At 36.4% G+C, this 19,875-nt stretch overlaps 21 non-coding genes across 21 annotated transcripts; all 21 read left to right on the top strand.

Moving 5' to 3' along the window:
- Positions 1 to 1,195: 1,195 nt before the first annotated feature.
- TRNAL-AAG (transfer RNA leucine (anticodon AAG)) lies at positions 1,196 to 1,268 on the top strand. Its single transcript has one exon. It is a non-coding gene; the product is annotated as a tRNA-Leu (tRNA).
- Positions 1,269 to 3,206: 1,938 nt separating this feature from the next.
- On the top strand, positions 3,207 to 3,287 carry TRNAL-AAG (transfer RNA leucine (anticodon AAG)). Its single transcript has one exon. It is a non-coding gene; the product is annotated as a tRNA-Leu (tRNA).
- A 279-nt stretch (positions 3,288 to 3,566) lies between these two features.
- On the top strand, positions 3,567 to 3,647 carry TRNAL-AAG (transfer RNA leucine (anticodon AAG)). The gene has a single exon. It is a non-coding gene; the product is annotated as a tRNA-Leu (tRNA).
- A 672-nt stretch (positions 3,648 to 4,319) lies between these two features.
- Positions 4,320 to 4,400, top strand: TRNAL-AAG (transfer RNA leucine (anticodon AAG)). The gene has a single exon. It is a non-coding gene; the product is annotated as a tRNA-Leu (tRNA).
- Positions 4,401 to 5,947: 1,547 nt separating this feature from the next.
- TRNAL-AAG (transfer RNA leucine (anticodon AAG)) lies at positions 5,948 to 6,028 on the top strand. Its single transcript has one exon. It is a non-coding gene; the product is annotated as a tRNA-Leu (tRNA).
- Positions 6,029 to 6,539: 511 nt separating this feature from the next.
- On the top strand, positions 6,540 to 6,620 carry TRNAL-AAG (transfer RNA leucine (anticodon AAG)). Its single transcript has one exon. It is a non-coding gene; the product is annotated as a tRNA-Leu (tRNA).
- Positions 6,621 to 7,519: 899 nt separating this feature from the next.
- Positions 7,520 to 7,600, top strand: TRNAL-AAG (transfer RNA leucine (anticodon AAG)). Its single transcript has one exon. It is a non-coding gene; the product is annotated as a tRNA-Leu (tRNA).
- Positions 7,601 to 8,830: 1,230 nt separating this feature from the next.
- TRNAL-AAG (transfer RNA leucine (anticodon AAG)) lies at positions 8,831 to 8,911 on the top strand. The gene has a single exon. It is a non-coding gene; the product is annotated as a tRNA-Leu (tRNA).
- Positions 8,912 to 9,039: 128 nt separating this feature from the next.
- On the top strand, positions 9,040 to 9,120 carry TRNAL-AAG (transfer RNA leucine (anticodon AAG)). Its single transcript has one exon. It is a non-coding gene; the product is annotated as a tRNA-Leu (tRNA).
- Positions 9,121 to 9,249: 129 nt separating this feature from the next.
- TRNAL-AAG (transfer RNA leucine (anticodon AAG)) lies at positions 9,250 to 9,330 on the top strand. Its single transcript has one exon. It is a non-coding gene; the product is annotated as a tRNA-Leu (tRNA).
- Positions 9,331 to 9,516: 186 nt separating this feature from the next.
- On the top strand, positions 9,517 to 9,597 carry TRNAL-AAG (transfer RNA leucine (anticodon AAG)). The gene has a single exon. It is a non-coding gene; the product is annotated as a tRNA-Leu (tRNA).
- A 1,457-nt stretch (positions 9,598 to 11,054) lies between these two features.
- TRNAL-AAG (transfer RNA leucine (anticodon AAG)) lies at positions 11,055 to 11,135 on the top strand. Its single transcript has one exon. It is a non-coding gene; the product is annotated as a tRNA-Leu (tRNA).
- A 1,232-nt stretch (positions 11,136 to 12,367) lies between these two features.
- Positions 12,368 to 12,448, top strand: TRNAL-AAG (transfer RNA leucine (anticodon AAG)). Its single transcript has one exon. It is a non-coding gene; the product is annotated as a tRNA-Leu (tRNA).
- A 572-nt stretch (positions 12,449 to 13,020) lies between these two features.
- TRNAL-AAG (transfer RNA leucine (anticodon AAG)) lies at positions 13,021 to 13,101 on the top strand. Its single transcript has one exon. It is a non-coding gene; the product is annotated as a tRNA-Leu (tRNA).
- Positions 13,102 to 13,727: 626 nt separating this feature from the next.
- Positions 13,728 to 13,808, top strand: TRNAL-AAG (transfer RNA leucine (anticodon AAG)). Its single transcript has one exon. It is a non-coding gene; the product is annotated as a tRNA-Leu (tRNA).
- An 896-nt stretch (positions 13,809 to 14,704) lies between these two features.
- On the top strand, positions 14,705 to 14,785 carry TRNAL-AAG (transfer RNA leucine (anticodon AAG)). The gene has a single exon. It is a non-coding gene; the product is annotated as a tRNA-Leu (tRNA).
- A 513-nt stretch (positions 14,786 to 15,298) lies between these two features.
- On the top strand, positions 15,299 to 15,379 carry TRNAL-AAG (transfer RNA leucine (anticodon AAG)). Its single transcript has one exon. It is a non-coding gene; the product is annotated as a tRNA-Leu (tRNA).
- Positions 15,380 to 16,016: 637 nt separating this feature from the next.
- TRNAL-AAG (transfer RNA leucine (anticodon AAG)) lies at positions 16,017 to 16,097 on the top strand. Its single transcript has one exon. It is a non-coding gene; the product is annotated as a tRNA-Leu (tRNA).
- Positions 16,098 to 16,434: 337 nt separating this feature from the next.
- On the top strand, positions 16,435 to 16,515 carry TRNAL-AAG (transfer RNA leucine (anticodon AAG)). Its single transcript has one exon. It is a non-coding gene; the product is annotated as a tRNA-Leu (tRNA).
- Positions 16,516 to 17,971: 1,456 nt separating this feature from the next.
- Positions 17,972 to 18,052, top strand: TRNAL-AAG (transfer RNA leucine (anticodon AAG)). The gene has a single exon. It is a non-coding gene; the product is annotated as a tRNA-Leu (tRNA).
- Positions 18,053 to 19,284: 1,232 nt separating this feature from the next.
- Positions 19,285 to 19,365, top strand: TRNAL-AAG (transfer RNA leucine (anticodon AAG)). Its single transcript has one exon. It is a non-coding gene; the product is annotated as a tRNA-Leu (tRNA).
- Positions 19,366 to 19,875: the final 510 nt, after the last annotated feature.

The raw sequence follows: 19,875 nt of genomic DNA, 5'->3' as shown, positions 1-19,875 counted from the left end.
AAAATTAGATTGTGAGTAACAATACTATGAATACTCCTAAAGCATGGATTATCACAACTTAGACTGCTCTTCATGGAGACAAGGAAAGACTAAAAGCAGACAAGATGCTTTGAACTTGAAATGAATTTTGCAGACACTGCCATCCATAGAATCCAACAGAGTATCTAATTTTGGTTATCAGTACCTGTCATCTTTAACAACCGTACACAGAACCTAGGAAGCATCAAAATCCTTGACAAAATACACATCCATTTAGAAATATGTTAAATTCAGTGATGTCAATCCTGTCACTCGGTCATACTAAACAACCTTAAAGGAAAATATAGTTTCTTCTTTTTCCTTCACACAGTAAATTATTAGCTGTGAGCAGAAGACCATCACTGTTTTAGTTCCTTGGTCAGGCTTCAGATACACCAGCCATTCAAGTCCATCCACCATCACCACACTGCAGCTTGCCATGGCATCTAATTGTAAAGGAGAAAGGATGGCCCAGTGCACCTGGGTTGCCATGGAGATTAATGAATGGCATATGAGCTGCCAACAATTGGCTGGAGCTGGAGAAAAGGACTCGTCAAATAAAAAGCTGCCAGACTGATTCAAATACATCAATCACTTGAGGTAGTTCAGAAGAATTGATATGCAATCAATTCCCTTCATGTGGAGAGAAGCTCATTGAGTGGCCCTGCCAACAGCATTAAGCATTATTCACCATTCTTGTTTATGGAACAGCAGTCAATGTTTCCCTACTTCTTTGAAATAGTAATGTTCCCATTTCCTTTCACATCAGATCCGAAATGAGCTAATTTATAAGAGTATTTGAATTAAAGTAATCCGGACAATTGTCAGCTTTATTAAATTAATGAAAATTCACATATTGGATATATGGGCCAATTAAATCACAAAGGAAAATTAGAATAATATTATTCTGTAAAGTTGAGATGGCCGAGTTGGTCTAAGACGCCAGATTAAGGTTCTGGTCTGAAAGGGCGTGGGTTCAAATTCCACTCTCAATATTATAATATCTACAAGTGATATGTCAACGTTAGGATGGTCGAATTGGTCTAAGGCGTTAGATTAAGGTTTTGGTCCGAAAGGGCGTGGTTCAAATCTCACTCTCAACATTATAAATAATATATTTTTGACACAAAAATATTTTTATTTTACTTATTAAAATATCTAAGAGTGATATGTCAACGTTGGGATGGCCGAGTTGGTCTAAGGTGCCAGATTAAGGTTCTGGTCCGTGGGTTTAAATCCCACTCTCAACACAAATAACTGGTATTTTTCTTTGATTGCCAACTTATTCTAATTTATCAGAGGAAACTAAGTGGCGCTTTCGATAGTCCTAAAGGCACCAGTTGGGATGGCCGAGTTGGTCTAAAGCGCCAGATTAAGGTTCTGGTCTGAAAAGGCGTGGGTTCAAATTCCACTCTCAAAACAAATAACTAGTATTTTTCTTTCTGATTTTTGACTAAAAATATCCCTTTTTTACTTCTGACGGCTTTCGATAGTCCCAAAGGGGCCAGTTGGGATGGCTGAGTTGGTCTAAGGCGCCAGATTACTGATATTTTTCTTTTTGATTTTTGACTAAAAATATCCCTTTTTTAATTCTAACGATTGCCAACTTAGTCTAATTTATCAGAGGAAACTAAGTGTCGCTTTCGATAATCATAAAAGTGCCAGTTGGGATGGTTGAGTTGGTCTAAGGTGCCAGATTAAGGTTTTGGTTCAAAAGGGCGTGGGTTCAAATCTCACTCTTAACACAAATAACTGGTATTTTTCTTTCTGATTATAGACTAAAAATATCCCTTTTTTACTTGATTGCCAACTTACTTTAATTTATCAGAGGAAACTAAGTGCCGCTTTCGATAATACTAAAGGCACCAGTTGGGATGGCCGAGTTGGTCTAAGGTGTCAGATTAAGGTTCTGGTCCGAAAGAGTGTGGGTTCAAATCCCACTCTCAACACAAATAACTGGTATTTTTCTTTCTGATTTTTGACTAAAAATATCTCTTTTTTACTTTTGACGATTGCCAACTTATTCTAATTTATCAGAGGAAACTAAGTGCCGCTTTCGATAGTCCTAAAGGCTTTAGTTGGGATGGCCGAGTTGGTCTAAGGTGCCAGATTAAGATTTTGGTCCGAAAATGTTGGTCTAAGGCGCCAGATTACTAATATTTTTCTTTTTGATTTTTGACTAAAAATATCCCTTTTTTACTTCTGACGATTGCCAACTTATTCTAATTTATCAGAGGAAACTAAGTGTCGCTTTCGATAGTCCTAAAGGTGCCAGTTGGGATGGCCGAGTTAATCTAAGGCACCAGATAAAGGTTCTGATCCGAAAAGGCGTGGTTTCAAATCCCACACTCAACACAAATAATTGGTATTTTTCGTTTTGATTTTTGACTAAAAATATCCCTTTTTTACTTCTGACTGCCAACTTATTCTAATTTATCAGAGGAAACTAAATGCCGCTTTCGATAGTCCTAAAGGGGCCAGTTGGGATGGCTGAGTTGGTCTAAGGCGCCAGATTACTGATATTTTTCTTTTTGATTTTTGACTAAAAGTATCCCTTTTTTACTTCTGACGATTGCCAACTTATTCTAATTTATCAGAGGAAACTAAGTGCCGCTTTCGATAGTCCTAAAGGTGCCAGTTGGGATGGCAGAGTTGGTCTAAGGCACCAAGTAAAGGTTTTGGTCCGAAAAGGTGTGGTTTCAAATCTCACTCTCAACACAAATAACTGATATTTTTCTTTCTGATTTTTGACTAAAAATATCCCTTTTTTACTTCTAACGATTGCCAACTTATTCTAATTTATCAGAGAAAACTAAGTGCCGCTTTCGATAGTGCCAGTTGGGATGGCCGAGTTGGTCTAAGGCGATTGCCGGTTTCGATAGTCCTAAAGGGGCCAGTTGGGATGGCCGAGTTGGTCTAAAGCGCCAAATTACTGATATTTTTCTTTTTTATTTTTGGCAAAAAATATCCCTTTTTTACTTCTGACGATTGTCAACTTATTCTAATTTATCAGAGGAAACTAAGTGCAGCTTTCGATAGTCCTAAAGGTGCTAGTTGGGATGGCCGAGTTGGTCTAAGGCGTTAGATTAAGGTTCGTGGGTTCAAATCCCACTCTCAACACAAATAACAACTTATTCTAATTTATCAGAGGAAACTAGATGCCGCTTTCGATAGTCCTAAAGGCGCTAGTTGGGATGGCCGAGTTGGTCTAAGGCGCCAAATTAAGGTTCTGGTCAGAAAGGGCGTGGGTTCAAATCCCACTCTCAACACAAATAACTAGTCCTTTTTTACTTCTAACGATTGCCAAATTATTCTAATTTATCAGAGGAATTGGGATGGATTAAGGTTCTGGTCCGAAAGGGTGGGATGGATTAAGGTTCTGGTCCGAAAGGGCATGGGTTCAAATCCTACTCTCAACACAAATAACTGGTATTTTTGTTTCTGATTTTTGACTAAAAATATCCCTTTTTTTACTTCTGACGATTGCCAAATTATTCTAATTTATCAAAGGAAACTAAGTGCCGCTTTCGAAATTCCTAAAAATGAAAGTTGGGATGGCCGAGTTGGTCTAAGGCGTCAGATTAAGGTTCTGGTCCGTAAGGGTGTGGGTTCAAATCCCACTCTCAACACAAATAACTAGTATTTTTCTTTCTGATTTTTGACTAAAAATATCCATTTTTTACTTCGGACAATTGCCAACTTATTCTAATTTATCAGAGGAAACTAAGTACCGTTTTCGATAATGTTAAAAATGCAAGTTGGGATGGCCGAGTTGGTCTAAGGCGCCAGATTAAGGTTTTGATTCGAAAGGGCGTGGGTTCAAATCCCACTCTCAACACAAATAACTGGCAGATTACTGATATTTTTCTTCTCTATTTTTTACTAAAACTATCCCTTTTTTACTTCTAACGATTGCCAACTTATTCTAATTTATCAGAGGAAACTAAGTGCCGCTTTCGATAGTCCTAATGGTGCCAGTTGGGATGGCCGAGTTGGTCTAAGGCACCGTATTTTTCTTTCTAATTTTTGACAAAAAATATCTTTTTTTTACTTGATTGCCTAATTATTTTAATTTATCAGAGGAAACTAAGTGCCGCTTTCGATAGTCCTAAAGGCGTCGGTTGATAAAGGTTCTGGTCCGAAAAGGCGTGGTTTCAAATCCCACTCTCAACACAAATAACTGATATTTTTCTTTCTGATTTTTGACTAAAAATATCCCTTTTTTACTTCTGACGATTGCCAAATTATTCTAATTTATCAGAGGAAACTAAGTGCCGCTTTCGATAATCCTAAAAATTCAAGTTGGGATGGCCGAGTTGGTCTAAGGCGCCAGATTAAGGTTCTGGTCCGAAAGGGTGTGGGTTCAAATCCCACTCTCAACACAAATAACTGGTATTTTTCTTTCTGATTTTTGACTAAAAATATCCCTTTTTTACTTCGCAGATTACTGATATTTTTCTTTTTGATTTTTTACTAAAACTATCCCTTTTTTACTTCTAACGATTGCCAACTTATTCTAATTTATCAGAGGAAACTAAGTGCCGCTTTCGATAGTCCTAATGGTGCCAGTTGGGATGGCCGAGTTTGTCTAAGGCACCGTATTTTTCTTTCTAATTTTTGACTAAAAATATCCCTTTTTTACTTGATTGCCAAATTATTTTAATTTATCAGAGGAAACTAAATGCCACTTTCGATAGTCCTAAAGGCGTCGGTTGATAAAGATTCTGGTCCGAAAAGGCGTGGTTTCAAATCCCACTCTCAACACAAATAACTGATATTTTTCTTCTGGTCTGAAAGGGCGTGGGTTCAAATCCCACTCTCAACACAAATAACTTATATTTTTCTTTCTGATTTTTGACTAAAAATATCCCTTTTTTACTTCGCAGATTACTGATATTTTTCTTTTTGATTTTTTACTAAAACTATCCCTTTTTTACTTCTAACGATTGCCAACTTATTCTAATTTATCAGAGGAAACTAAGTGCCGCTTTCGATAGTTCTAATGGTGCCAGTTGGGATGGCCGAGTTGGTCTAAGGCACCGTATTTTTCTTTCTAATTTTTGACTAAAAATATCCCTTTTTTACTTGATTGCCAAATTATTTTAATTTATCAGAGGAAACTAAGTGCCGCTTTCGATAGTCCTAAAGGCGTCGGTTGATAAAGGTTCTGGTCCGAAAAGGCGTGGTTTCAAATCCCACTCTCAACACAAATAACTGATATTTTTTCTTTCTGATTTTTGACTAAAAATATCCCTTTTTTACTTCTAACAATTGCCAACTTATTCTAATTTATCAGAGGAAACTAAGTGCCGCTTTCGATAGTCATAAATGCACTAGTTGGAATGGCCGAGTTGGTCTAAGGCGCCAGATTAAGGTTATGGTCCGAAATGGCGTGGGTTCAAATCCCACGCTCAACACAAATAACTTGTATTTTTTTTTTTCTGATTTTTGACTAAAAATATCCCTTTTTTACTTCGCAGATTACTGATATTTTTCTTTTTGATTTTTTACTAAAACTATCCCTTTTTTACTTCTAACGATTGCCAACTTATTCTAATTTATCAGAGGAAACTAAGTGCCGCTTTCGATAGTCCTAATGGTGCCAGTTGGGATGGCCGAGTTGGTCTAAGGCACCGTATTTTTCTTTCTAATTTTTGACAAAAAATATCTTTTTTTTACTTGATTGCCTAATTATTTTAATTTATCAGAGGAAACTAAGTGCCGCTTTCGATAGTCCTAAAGGCGTCGGTTGATAAAGGTTCTGGTCCGAAAAGGCGTGGTTTCAAATCGCACTCTCAACACAAATAACTGATATTTTTCTTTCTGATTTTTGACTAAAAATATCCCTTTTTTACTTCTGACGATTGCCAAATTATTCTAATTTATCAGAGGAAACTAAGTGCCGCTTTCGATAATCGTAAAAATTCAAGTTGGGATGGCCGAGTTGGTCTAAGGCGCCAGATTAAGGTTCTGGTCCGAAAGGGCGTGGGTTCAAATCCCACTCTCAACACAAATAACTTGTATTTTTTTTTTCTGATTTTTGACTAAAAATATCCCTTTTTTACTTCGCAGATTACTGATATTTTTCTTTTTGATTTTTTACTAAAACTATCCCTTTTTTACTTCTAACGATTGCCAACTTATTCTAATTTATCAGAGGAAACTAAGTGCCGCTTTCGATAGTCCTAATGGTGCCAGTTGGGATGGCCGAGTTGGTCTAAGGCACCGTATTTATCTTTCTAATTTTTGACAAAAAATATCTTTTTTTTACTTGATTACCTAATTATTTTAATTTATCAGAGGAAACTAAGTGCCGCTTTCGATAGTCCTAAAGGCGTCGGTTGATAAAGGTTCTGGTCCGAAAAGGCGTGGTTTCAAATCCCACTCTCAACACAAATAACTGATATTTTTCTTTCTGATTTTTGACTAAAAATATCCCTTTTTTACTTCTGACGATTGCCAAATTATTCTAATTTATCAGAGGAAACTAAGTGCCGCTTTCGATAATCGTAAAAATTCAAGTTGGGATGGCCGAGTTGGTCTAAGGCGCCAGATTAAGGTTCTGGTCCGAAAGGGGGTGGGTTCAAATCCCACTCTCAACACAAATAACTTGTATTTTTTTTTTTTCTGATTTTTGACTAAAAATATCCCTTTTTTACTTCGCAGATTACTGATATTTTTCTTTTTGATTTTTTACTAAAACTATCCCTTTTTTACTTCTAACGATTGCCAACTTATTCTAATTTATCAGAGGAAACTAAGTGCCGCTTTCGATAGTCCTAATGGTGCCAGTTGGGATGGCCGAGTTTGTCTAAGGCACCGTATTTTTCTTTCTAATTTTTGACTAAAACTATCCCTTTTTTACTTGATTGCCAAATTATTTTAATTTATCAGAGGAAACTAAATGCCACTTTCGATAGTCCTAAAGCCGTCGGTTGATAAAGATTCTAGTCCGAAAAGGCGTGGTTTCAAATCCCACTCTCAACACAAATAACTGATATTTTTCTTCTGGTCTGAAAGGGCGTGGGTTCAAATCCCACTCTCAACACAAATAACTTATATTTTTCTTTCTGATTTTTGACTAAAAATATCCCTTTTTTACTTCGCAGATTACTGATATTTTTCTTTTTGATTTTTTACTAAAACTATCCCTTTTTTACTTCTAACGATTGCCAACTTATTCTAATTTATCAGAGGAAACTAAGTGCCGCTTTCGATAGTTTTAATGGTGCCAGTTGGGATGGCCGAGTTGGTCTAAGGCACCGTATTTTTCTTTCTAATTTTTGACTAAAAATATCTCTTTTTTACTTGATTGCCAAATTATTTTAATTTATCAGAGGAAACTAAGTGCCACTTTCGATAGTCCTAAAGGCGTCGGTTGATAAAGGTTCTGGTCCGAAAAGGCGTGGTTTCAAATCCCACTCTCAACACAAATAACTCCAACTTATTCTAATTTATCAGAGGAAACTAAGTGCCGCTTTCGATAGTCATAAATTCACTAGTTGGGATGGCCGAGTTGGTCTAAGGCGCCAGATTAAGGTTCTGGTCCGAAAGGGCGTGGGTTCAAATCCCACTCTCAACACAAATAACTGGTATTTTTTTTTTTCTGATTTTTGACTAAAAATATCCCTTTTTTACTTCGCAGATTACTGATATTTTTCTTTTTGATTTTTTACTAAAACTATACCTTTTTTACTTCTAACGATTGCCAACTTATTCTAATTTATTAGAGGAAACTAAGTGCCGCTTTCGATAGTCCTAATGGTGCCAGTTGGGATGGCCGAGTTGGTCTAAGGCACCGTATTTTTCTTTCTAATTTTTGACAAAAAATATCCTTTTTTTACTTGATTGCCTAATTATTTTAATTTATCAGAGGAAACTAAGTGCCGCTTTCGATAGTCCTAAAGGCGTCGGTTGATAAAGGTTCTGGTCCGAAAAGGCGTGGTTTCAAATCCCACTCTCAACACAAATAACTGATATTTTTCTTTCTGATTTTTGACTAAAAATATCCCTTTTTTACTTCTGACGATTGCCAAATTATTCTAATTTATCAGAGGAAACTAAGTGCAGCTTTCGATAATCCTAAAAATTCAATTTGGGATGGCCGAGTTGGTCTAAGGCGCCAGATTAAGGTTCTGGTCCGAAAGGGCATGGGTTCAAATCCCACTCTCAACACAAATAATTGGTATTTTTCTTTCTGATTTTTGACTAAAAATATCCCTTTTTTACTTCGCAGATTACTGATATTTTTCTTTTTGATTTTTTACTAAAACTATCCCTTTTTTACTTCTAACGATTGCCAACTTATTCTAATTTATCAGAGGAAACTAAGTGCCGCTTTCGATAGTCCTAATGGTGCCAGTTGGGATGGCCGAGTTTGTCTAAGGCACCGTATTTTTCTTTCTAATTTTTGACTAAAAATATCCATTTTTTACTTGATTGCCAAATTATTTTAATTTATCAGAGGAAACTAAATGCCACTTTCGATAGTCCTAAAGGCGCCAGATTAAGTTTCTGGTCCGAAAGGGCGTGGGTTCAAATCCCACTCTCAACACAAATAACAACTTATTCTAATTTATCAGAGAAAACTAAATGCCCCTTTCGATAGTCCTAAATGGGCCAGTTGGGATGGTCGAGTTGGTCTAAGGCACCAGTTTACTGATATTTTTCTTTATGATTTTTGACTAAAAATATCCCTTTTTTACTTCTGACATTGACTAAAAATATCCCTTTTTTACTTCTGACAATTGCCAACTTATTCTAATTTATCAGAGGAAACTAAGTGCCGCTTTCAATAGTCCGAAAGGTGCCAGTTGGGATGGCCGAGTTGGTCTAAGGCGCCAGATTAAGGTTCTGGTCCGAAAGGGCGTGGGTTCAAATCCCACTCTCAACACAAATAACTGGTATTTTTTTTTCTGATTTTTGACTAAAAATATCCCTTTTTTACTTCTGACGATTGCCAAATTATTCTAATTTATCAGAGGAAACTAAGTGCCGCTTTCGATAATCCTAAATATTCAAGTTGGGATGGTCGAGTTGGTCTAAGGCGCCAGATTAAGGTTCTGGTCCGAAAGGGCGTGGGTTCAAATCCCACTCTCAACACAAATAACTGGTATTTTTTTTTTCTGATTTTTGACTAAAAATATCCCTTTTTTACTTCTGACGATTGCCAAATTATTCTAATTTATCAGAGGAAACTAAGTGCCGCTTTCGATAATCCTAAATATTCAAGTTGGGATGGCCGAGTTGTTCTAAGGCGCCAGATTAAGGTTCTGGTCCGAAAGGGCGTGGGTTCAAATCCCACTCTCAACACAAATAACTGGTATTTTTCTTTCTGATTTTTGACTAAAAATATCCCTTTTTTACTTCGCAGATTACTGATATTTTTCTTTTTGATTTTTTACTAAAACTATCCCTTTTTTACTTCTAACGATTGCCAACTTATTCTAATTTATCAGAGGAAACTAAGTGCAGCTTTCGATAATCCTAAATATTCAAGTTGGGATGGTCGAGTTGGTCTAAGGCGCCAGATTAAGGTTCTGGTCCGAAAGGGCGTGGGTTCAAATCCCACTCTCAACACAAATAACTGGTATTTTTCTTTCTGATTTTTGACTAAAAATATCCCTTTTTTACTTCGCAGATTACTGATATTTTTCTTTTTGATTTTTTACTAAAACTATCCCTTTTTTACTTCTAACGATTGCCAACTTATTCTAATTTATCAGAGGAAACTAAGTGCCGCTTTCGATAGTCCTAATGGTGCCAGTTGGGATGGCCGAGTTTGTCTAAGGCACCGTATTTTTCTTTCTAACTTTTGACTAAAAATATCCCTTTTTTACTTGATTGCCAAATTATTTTAATTTATCAGAGAAAACTAAATGCCACTTTCGATAGTCCTAAAGGCGTCGGTTGATAAAGATTCTGGTCCGAAAAGGCGTGGTTTCAAATCCCACTCTCAACACAAATAACTGATATTTTTCTTCTGGTCTGAAAGGGCGTGAGTTCAAATCCCACTCTCAACACAAATAACTTATATTTTTCTTTCTGATTTTTGACTAAAAATATCCCTTTTTTACTTCGCAGATTACTGATATTTTTCTTTTTGATTTTTTACTAAAACTATCCCTTTTTTACTTCTAACGATTGCCAACTTATTCTAATTTATCAGAGGAAACTAAGTGCCGCTTTCGATAGTTCTAATGGTGCCAGTTGGGATGGCCGAGTTGGTCTAAGGCACCGTATTTTTCTTTCTAATTTTTGACTAAAAATATCCCTTTTTTACTTGATTGCCAAATTATTTTAATTTATCAGAGGAAACTAAGTGCCGCTTTCGATAGTCCTAAAGGCGTCGGTTGATAAAGGTTCTGGTCCGAAAAGGCGTGGTTTCAAATCCCACTCTCAACACAAATAACTGATATTTTTTCTTTCTGATTTTTGACGAAAAATATCCCTTTTTTACTTCTGACGATTGCGAACTTATTCTAATTTATCAGAGGAAACTAAGTACCGCTTTCGATAGTCATAAATGCACTAGCTGGGATGGCCGAGTTGGTCTAAGGCGCCAGATTAAGCACTCTCAACACAAATAACTGGTATTTTTTTTTTCTGATTTTTGACTAAAAATATCCCTTTTTTACTTCGCAGATTACTGATATTTTTCTTTTTGATTTTTTTCTAAAACTATCCCTTTTTTACTTCTAACGATTGCCAACTTATTCTAATTTATCAGAGGAAACTAAGTGCCGCTTTCGATAGTTCTAATGGTGCCAGTTGGGATGGCCGAGTTGGTCTAAGGCACCGTATTTTTCTTTCTAATTTTTGACTAAAAATATCCCTTTTTTACTTGATTGCCAAATTATTTTAATTTATCAGAGGAAACTAAGTGCCACTTTCGATAGTCCTAAAGGCGTCGGTTGATAAAGGTTCTGGTCCGAAAAGGCGTGGTTTCAAATCCCACTCTCAACACAAATAACTCCAACTTATTCTAATTTATCAGAGGAAACTAAGTGCCGCTTTCGATAATCATAAATGCACTAGTTGGGATGGCCGAGTTGGTCTAAGGCGCCAGATTAAGGTTCTGGTCCGAAAGGGCGTGGTTTCAAATCCCACTCTCAACACAAATAACTGGTATTTTTTTTTTTTTCTGATTTTTGACTAAAAATATCCCTTTTTTACTTCGCAGATTACTGATATTTTTCTTTTTGATTTTTTACTAAAACTATCCCTTTTTTACTTCTAACGATTGCCAACTTATTCTAATTTATCAGAGGAAACTACGTACCGCTTTCGATAGTCCTAATGGTGCCAGTTGGGATGGCCGAGTTGGTCTAAGGCACCGTATTTTTCTTTCTAATTTTTGACAAAAAATATCCTTTTTTTACTTGATTGCCTAATTATTTTAATTTATCAGAGGAAACTAAGTGCCGCTTTCGATAGTCCTAAAGGCGTCGGTTGATAAAGGTTCTGGTCCGAAAAGGCGTGGTTTCAAATCCCACTCTCAACACAAATAACTGATATTTTTCTTTCTGATTTTTGACTAAAAATATCCCTTTTTTACTTCTGACGATTGCCAAATTATTCTAATTTATCAGAGGAAACTAAGTGCCGCTTTCGATAATCCTAAAAATTCAAGTTGGGATGGCCGAGTTGGTCTAAGGCGCCAGAATAAGGTTCTGGTCCGAAAGGGCATGGGTTCAAATCCCACTCTCAACACAAATAATTGGTATTTTTCTTTCTGATTTTTGACTAAAAATATCCCTTTTTTACTTCGCAGATTACTGATATTTTTCTTTTTGATTTTTTACTAAAACTATCCCTTTTTTACTTCTAACGATTGCCAACTTATTCTAATTTATCAGAGGAAACTAAGTGCCGCTTTCGATAGTCCTAATGGTGCCAGTTGGGATGGCCGAGTTTGTCTAAGGCACCGTATTTTTCTTTCTAATTTTTGACTAAAAATATCCCTTTTTTACTTGATTGCCAAATTATTTTAATTTATCAGAGGAAACTAAATGCCACTTTCGATAGTCCTAAAGGCGCCAGATTAAGGTTCTTGTCCGAAAGGGCGTGGGTTCAAATCCCACTCTCAACACAAATAACAACTTATTCTAATTTATCAGAGAAAACTAAATGCCCCTTTCGATAGTCCTAAAGGGGCCAGTTGGGATGGTCGAGTTGGTCTAAGGCACCAGTTTACTGATATTTTTCTTTATGATTTTTGACTAAAAATATCCCTTTTTTACTTCTGACATTGACTAAAAATATCCCTTTTTTACTTTTGACAATTGCCAACTTATTCTAATTTATCAGAGGAAACTAAGTGCCGCTTTCGATAGTCCTAAAAGTGCCAGTTGGGATGGCCGAGTTGGTCTAAGGCGCCAGATTAAGGTTCTGGTTCGAAAGGGCGTGGGTTCAAATCCCACTCTCAACATAAATAACTGGTATTTTTTTTTTCTGATTTTTGACTAAAAATATCCCTTTTTTACTTCTCACGATTGCCAACTTATTCTAATTTATCAGATGAAACTAAGTGCTGCTTTCGATAGTCATAAATGCACTAGTTGGGATTGCCGAGTTGCTCTAAGGCGTCAGATTAAGGTTTTGGTCCGAAAGGGCGTGGGTTCAAATCCCACTCTCAACACAAATAACTGGTATTTTTTTTTCTGATTTTTGACTAAAAATATCCGTTTTTTACTTCTGACGATTGCCAACTTATTCTAATTTATCAGAGGAAACTAAGTGCCGCTTTCGTTAGTCCTAATGGTGCCAGTTGGGATGGCCGAGTTGGTCTAAGGCACCGTATTTTTCTTTCTAATTTTTGACTAAAAATATCCCTTTTTTACTTTATTGCCAGTTTCAAATCCCACTCTCAACACAAATAACTGATATTTTTCTTTTTGATTTTTGACTAAAAATATCCCTTTTTTACTTCTGACGATTGCCAACTTATTCTAATTTATCAGAGGAAACTAAGTGCCGCTTTCGATAGTCCTAAAGGCGCCAGTTGGGATGGCCGAGTTGGTCCAAGGCGCCAAATTAAGGTTCTGGTCCGAAAGGGCGTGGGTTCAAATCCCACTCTCAACACAAATAACAACTTATTCTAATTTATCAGAGAAAACTAAATGCCCCTTTCGATAGTCCTAAAGGGGCCAGTTGGGATGGTCGAGTTGGTCTAAGGCACCAGTTTACTGATATTTTTCTTTATGATTTTTGACTAAAAATATCCCTTTTTTACTTTTGACATTGACTAAAAATATCCTTTTTTTACTTCTGACAATTGCCAACTTATTCTAATTTATCAGAGGAAACTAAGTGCCGCTTTCGATAGTGCTAAAGGTGCCAGTTGGGATGGCCGAGTTGGTCTAAGGTGCTAGATTAAGATTCTGTTCCGAAAGGGCGTGGGTTCAAATCCCACTCTCAACACAAATAACAACTTATTCTAATTTATCAGAGGAAACTAAATGCCCCTTTCGATAGTCCAAAAGATGCCAGTTGGGATGGCCGAGTTGGGCCGAGTTGGTCTAACGTGCCAAATTAAGATTTTGGTCCGAAAGGGTGTGGGTTCAAATCCCACTCTCAACACAAATAATTGGTATTTTTCTTTCTGATTTTTGACTAAAAATATCCCTTTTTTACTTCGGACGATTGCCAACTTATTCTAATTTATCAGAGGAAACTAAGTGCCACTTTCGATAATATTAAAAATGCAAGTTGGGATGGCCGAGTTGGTCTAAGGTGCCAGATTAAGGTTCTGGTCCGAAAGGGCGTGGGTTCAAATCCCACTCTCAACACAAATAATTGGTATTTTTTTTTCTGATTTTTGACTAAAAATATCCCTTTTTTACTTCGCAGATTACTGATATTTTTCTTTTTGATTTTTTACTAAAACTATCCCTTTTTTACTTCTAACGATTGCCAACTTATTCTAATTTATCAGAGGAAACTAAGTGCCGCTTTCGATAGTCCTAATGGTGCCAGTTGGGATGGCCGAGTTTGTCTAAGGCACCGTATTTTTCTTTCTAATTTTTGACTAAAACTATCCCTTTTTTACTTGATTGCCAAATTATTTTAATTTATCAGAGGAAACTAAATGCCACTTTCGATAGTCCTAAAGCCGTCGGTTGATAAAGATTCTGGTCCGAAAAGGCGTGGTTTCAAATCCCACTCTCAACACAAATAACTGATATTTTTCTTCTGGTCTGAAAGGGCGTGGGTTCAAATCCCACTCTCAACACAAATAACTTATATTTTTCTTTCTGATTTTTGACTAAAAATATCCGTTTTTTACTTCGCAGATTACTGATATTTTTCTTTTTGATTTTTTACTAAGACTATCCCTTTTTTACTTCTAACGATTGCCAACTTATTCTAATTTATCAGAGGAAACTAAGTGCCGCTTTCGATAGTTTTAATGGTGCCAGTTGGGATGGCCGAGTTGGTCTAAGGCACCGTATTTTTCTTTCTAATTTTTGACTAAAAATATCCCTTTTTTACTTGATTGCCAAATTATTTTAATTTATCAGAGGAAACTAAGTGCCACTTTCGATAGTCCTAAAGGCGTCGGTTGATAAAGGTTCTGGTCCGAAAAGGCGTGGTTTCAAATCCCACTCTCAACACAAATAACTCCAACTTATTCTAATTTATCAGAGGAAACTAAGTGCCGCTTTCGATAGTCATAAATTCACTAGTTGGGATGGCCGAGTTGGTCTAAGGCGCCAGATTAAGGTTCTGGTCCGAAAGGGCGTGGGTTCAAATCCCACTCTCAACACAAATAACTGGTATTTTTTTTTTTTCTGATTTTTGACTAAAAATATCCCTTTTTTACTTCGCAGATTACTGATATTTTTCTTTTTGATTTTTTACTAAAACTTTCCCTTTTTTACTTCTAACGATTGCCAACTTATTCTAATTTATCAGAGGAAACTAAGTGCCGCTTTCGATAGTCCTAATGGTGCCAGTTGGGATGGCCGAGTTGGTCTAAGGCACCGTATTTTTCTTTCTAATTTTTGACAAAAAATATCCTTTTTTTACTTGATTGCCTAATTATTTTAATTTATCAGAGGAAACTAAGTGCCGCTTTCGATAGTCCTAAAGGCGTCGGTTGATAAAGGTTCTGGTCCGAAAAGGCGTGGTTTCAAATCCCACTCTCAACACAAATAACTGATATTTTTCTTTCTGATTTTTGACTAAAAATATCCCTTTTTTACTTCTGACGATTGCCAAATTATTCTAATTTATCAGAGGAAACTAAGTGCAGCTTTCGATAATCCTAAAAATTCAAGTTGGGATGGCCGAGTTGGTCTAAGGCGCCAGATTAAGGTTCTGGTCCGAAAGGGCATGGGTTCAAATCCCACTCTCAACACAAATAATTGGTATTTTTCTTTCTGATTTTTGACTAAAAATATCCCTTTTTTACTTCGCAGATTACTGATATTTTTCTTTTTGATTTTTTACTAAAACTATCCCTTTTTTACTTCTAACGATTGCCAACTTATTCTAATTTATCAGAGGAAACTAAGTGCCGCTTTCGATAGTTCTAATGGTGCCAGTTGGGATGGCCGAGTTTGTCTAAGGCACCGTATTTTTCTTTCTAATTTTTGACTAAAAATATCCCTTTTTTACTTGATTGCCAAATTATTTTAATTTATCAGAGGAAACTAAATGCCACTTTCGATAGTCCTAAAGGTGCCAGATTAAGGTTCTGGTCCGAAAGGGCGTGGGTTCAAATCCCACTCTCAACACAAATAACAACTTATTCTAATTTATCAGAGAAAACTAAATGCCCCTTTCGATAGTCCTAAATGGGCCAGTTGGGATGGTCGAGTTGGTCTAAGGCACCAGTTTACTGATATTTTTCTTTATGATTTTTGACTAAAAATATCCCTTTTTTACTTCTGACATTGACTAAAAATATCCCTTTTTTACTTCTGACAATTGCCAACTTATTCTAATTTATCAGAGGAAACTAAGTGCCGCTTTCGATAGTCCGAAAGGTGCCAGTTGGGATGGCCGAGTTGGTCTAAGGCGCCAGATTAAGGTTCTGGTCCGAAAGGGCGTGGGTTCAAATCCCACTCTCAACACAAATAACTGGTATTTTTTTTTCTGATTTTTGACTAAAAATATCCCTTTTTTACTTCTGACGATTGCCAAATTATTCTAATTTATCAGAGGAAACTAAGTGCCGCTTTCGATAATCCTAAATATTCAAGTTGGGATGGTCGAGTTGATCTAAGGCGCCAGATTAAGGTTCTGGTCCGAAAGGGCGTGGGTTCAAATCCCACTATCAACACAAATAACTGGTATTTTTTTTTCTGATTTTTGACTAAAAATATCCCTTTTTTACTTCTGACGATTGCCAAATTATTCTAATTTATCAGAGGAAACTAAGTGCCGCTTTCGATAATCCTAAATATTCAAGTTGGGATGGCCGAGTTGGTCTAAGGCGCCAGATTAAGGTTCTGGTCCGAAAGGGCGTGGGTTCAAATCCCACTCTCAACACAAATAACTGGTATTTTTCTTTCTGATTTTTGACTAAAAATATCCCTTTTTTACTTCGCAGATTACTGATATTTTTCTTTTTGATTTTTTACTAAAACTATCCCTTTTTTACTTCTAACGATTGCCAACTTATTCTAATTTATCAGAGGAAACTAAGTGCCGCTTTCGATAGTCCTAATGGTGCCAGTTGGGATGGCCGAGTTTGTCTAAGGCACCGTATTTTTCTTTCTAACTTTTGACTAAAAATATCCCTTTTTTACTTGATTGCCAAATTATTTTAATTTATCAGAGGAAACTAAATGCCACTTTCGATAGTCCTAAAGGTGTCGGTTGATAAAGATTCTGGTCCGAAAAGGCGTGGTTTCAAATCCCACTCTCAACACAAATAACTGATATTTTTCTTCTGGTCTGAAAGGGCGTGGGTTCAAATCCCACTCTCAACACAAATAACTTATATTTTTCTTTCTGATTTTTGACTAAAAATATCCCTTTTTTACTTCGCAGATTACTGATATTTTTCTTTTTGATTTTTTACTAAAACTATCCCTTTTTTACTTCTAACGATTGCCAACTTATTCTAATTTATCAGAGGAAACTAAGTGCCGCTTTCGATAGTTCTAATGGTGCCAGTTGGGATGGCCGAGTTGGTCTAAGGCACCGTATTTTTCTTTCTAATTTTTAACTAAAAATATCCCTTTTTTACTTGATTGCCAAATTATTTTAATTTATCAGAGGAAACTAAGTGCCGCTTTCGATAGTCCTAAAGGCGTCGGTTGATAAAGGTTCTGGTCCGAAAAGGCGTGGTTTCAAATCCCACTCTCAACACAAATAACTGATATTTTTTCTTTCTGATTTTTGACTAAAAATATCCCTTTTTTACTTCTGACGATTGTGAACTTATTCTAATTTATCAGAGGAAACTAAGTACCGCTTTCGATAGTCATAAATGCACTAGCTGGGATGGCCGAGTTGGTCTAAGGCGCCAGATTAAGCACTCTCAACACAAATAACTGGTATTTTTTTTTCTGATTTTTGACTAAAAATATCCCTTTTTTACTTCGCAGATTACTGATATTTTTCTTTTTGATTTTTTACTAAAACTATCCCTTTTTTACTTCTAACGATTGCCAACTTATTCTAATTTATCAGAGGAAACTAAGTGCCGCTTTCGATAGTTCTAATGGTGCCAGTTGGGATGGCCGAGTTGGTCTAAGGCACCGTATTTTTCTTTCTAATTTTTGACTAAAAATATCCCTTTTTTACTTGATTGCCAAATTATTTTAATTTATCAGAGGAAACTAAGTGCCACTTTCGATAGTCCTAAAGGCGTCGGTTGATAAAGGTTCTGGTCCGAAAAGGCGTGGTTTCGAATCCCACTCTCAACACAAATAACTCCAACTTATTCTAATTTATCAGAGGAAACTAAGTGCCGCTTTCGATAGTCATAAATGCACTAGTTGGGATGGCCGAATTGGTCTAAGGCGCCAGATTAAGGTTCTGGTCCGAAAGGGCGTGGGTTCAAATCCCACTCTCAACACAAATAACTGGTATTTTTTTTTTTTTCTGATTTTTGACTAAAAATATCCCTTTTTTACTTCGCAGATTACTGATATTTTTCTTTTTGATTTTTTACTAAAACTATCCCTTTTTTACTTCTAACGATTGCCAACTTATTCTAATTTATCAGAGGAAACTACGTACCGCTTTCGATAGTCCTAATGGTGCCAGTTGGGATGGCCGAGTTGGTCTAAGGCACCGTATTTTTCTTTCTAATTTTTGACAAAAAATATCTTTTTTTTACTTGATTGCTTAATTATTTTAATTTATCAGAGGAAACTAAGTGCCGCTTTCGATAGTCCTAAAGGCGTCGGTTGATAAAGGTTCTGGTCCGAAAAGGCGTGGTTTCAAATCCCACTCTCAACACAAATAACTGATATTTTTCTTTCTGATTTTTGACTAAAAATATCCCTTTTTTACTTCTGACGATTGCCAAATTATTCTAATTTATCAGAGGAAACTAAGTGCCGCTTTCGATAATCCTAAAAATTCAAGTTGGGATGGCCGAGTTGGTCTAAGGCGCCAGAATAAGGTTCTGGTCCGAAAGGGCATGGGTTCAAATCCCACTCTCAACACAAATAACTGGTATTTTTCTTTCTGATTTTTGACTAAAAATATCCCTTTTTTACTTCGCAGATTACTGATATTTTTCTTTTTGATTTTTTACTAAAACTATCCCTTTTTTACTTCTAACGATTGCCAACTTATTCTAATTTATCAGAGGAAACTAAGTGCCGCTTTCGATAGTCCTAATGGTGCCAGTTGGGATGGCCGAGTTTGTCTAAGGCACCGTATTTTTCTTTCTAATTTTTGACTAAAAATATCCCTTTTTTACTTGATTGCCAAATTATTTTAATTTATCAGAGGAAACTAAATGCCACTTTCGATAGTCCTAAAGGCGCCAGATTAAGGTTCTGGTCCGAAAGGGCGTGGGTTCAAATCCCACTCTCAACACAAATAACAACTTATTCTAATTTATCAGAGAAAACTAAATGCCCCTTTCGATAGTCCTAAAGGGGCCAGTTGGGATGGTCGAGTTGGTCTAAGGCACCAGTTTACTGATATTTTTCTTTATGATTTTTGACTAAAAATATCCCTTTTTTACTTCTGACATTGACTAAAAATATCCCTTTTTTACTTTTGACAATTGCCAACTTATTCTAATTTATCAGAGGAAACTAAGTGCCGCTTTCGATAGTCCTAAAGGTGCCAGTTGGGATGACCGAGTTGGTCTAAGGCGCCAGATTAAGGTTCTGGTTCGAAAGGGCGTGGGTTCAAATCCCACTCTCAACACAAATAACTGGTATTTTTTTTTTCTGATTTTTGACTAAAAATATCCCTTTTTTACTTCTCACGATTGCCAACTTATTCTAATTTATCAGATGAAACTAAGTGCTGCTTTCGATAGTCATAAATGCACTAGTTGGGATTGCCGAGTTGCTCTAAGGCGTCAGATTAAGGTTTTGGTCCGAAAGGGCGTGGGTTCAAATCCCACTCTCAACACAAATAACTGGTATTTTTTTTTTCTGATTTTTGACTAAAAATATCCCTTTTTTACTTCTGACGATTGCCAACTTATTCTAATTTATCAGAGGAAACTAAGTGCCGCTTTCGTTAGTCCTAATGGTGCCAGTTGGGATGGCCGAGTTGGTCTAAGGCACCGTATTTTTCTTTCTAATTTTTGACTAAAAATATCCCTTTTTTACTTTATTGCCAGTTTCAAATCCCCAGATTAAGGTTCTGGTCCGAAAGGGCGTGGGTTCAAATCCCACTCTCAACACAAATAACAACTTATTCTAATTT

Source organism: Musa acuminata, chromosome BXJ1-5 (assembly GCF_036884655.1).
Source record: "Musa acuminata AAA Group cultivar baxijiao chromosome BXJ1-5, Cavendish_Baxijiao_AAA, whole genome shotgun sequence".
In the NCBI taxonomy this organism is placed as follows: domain Eukaryota; kingdom Viridiplantae; phylum Streptophyta; class Magnoliopsida; order Zingiberales; family Musaceae; genus Musa; species Musa acuminata.
Note: the sequence above shows the minus strand (reverse complement) of the source record. Positions and strands in the feature narration are given on the sequence as shown.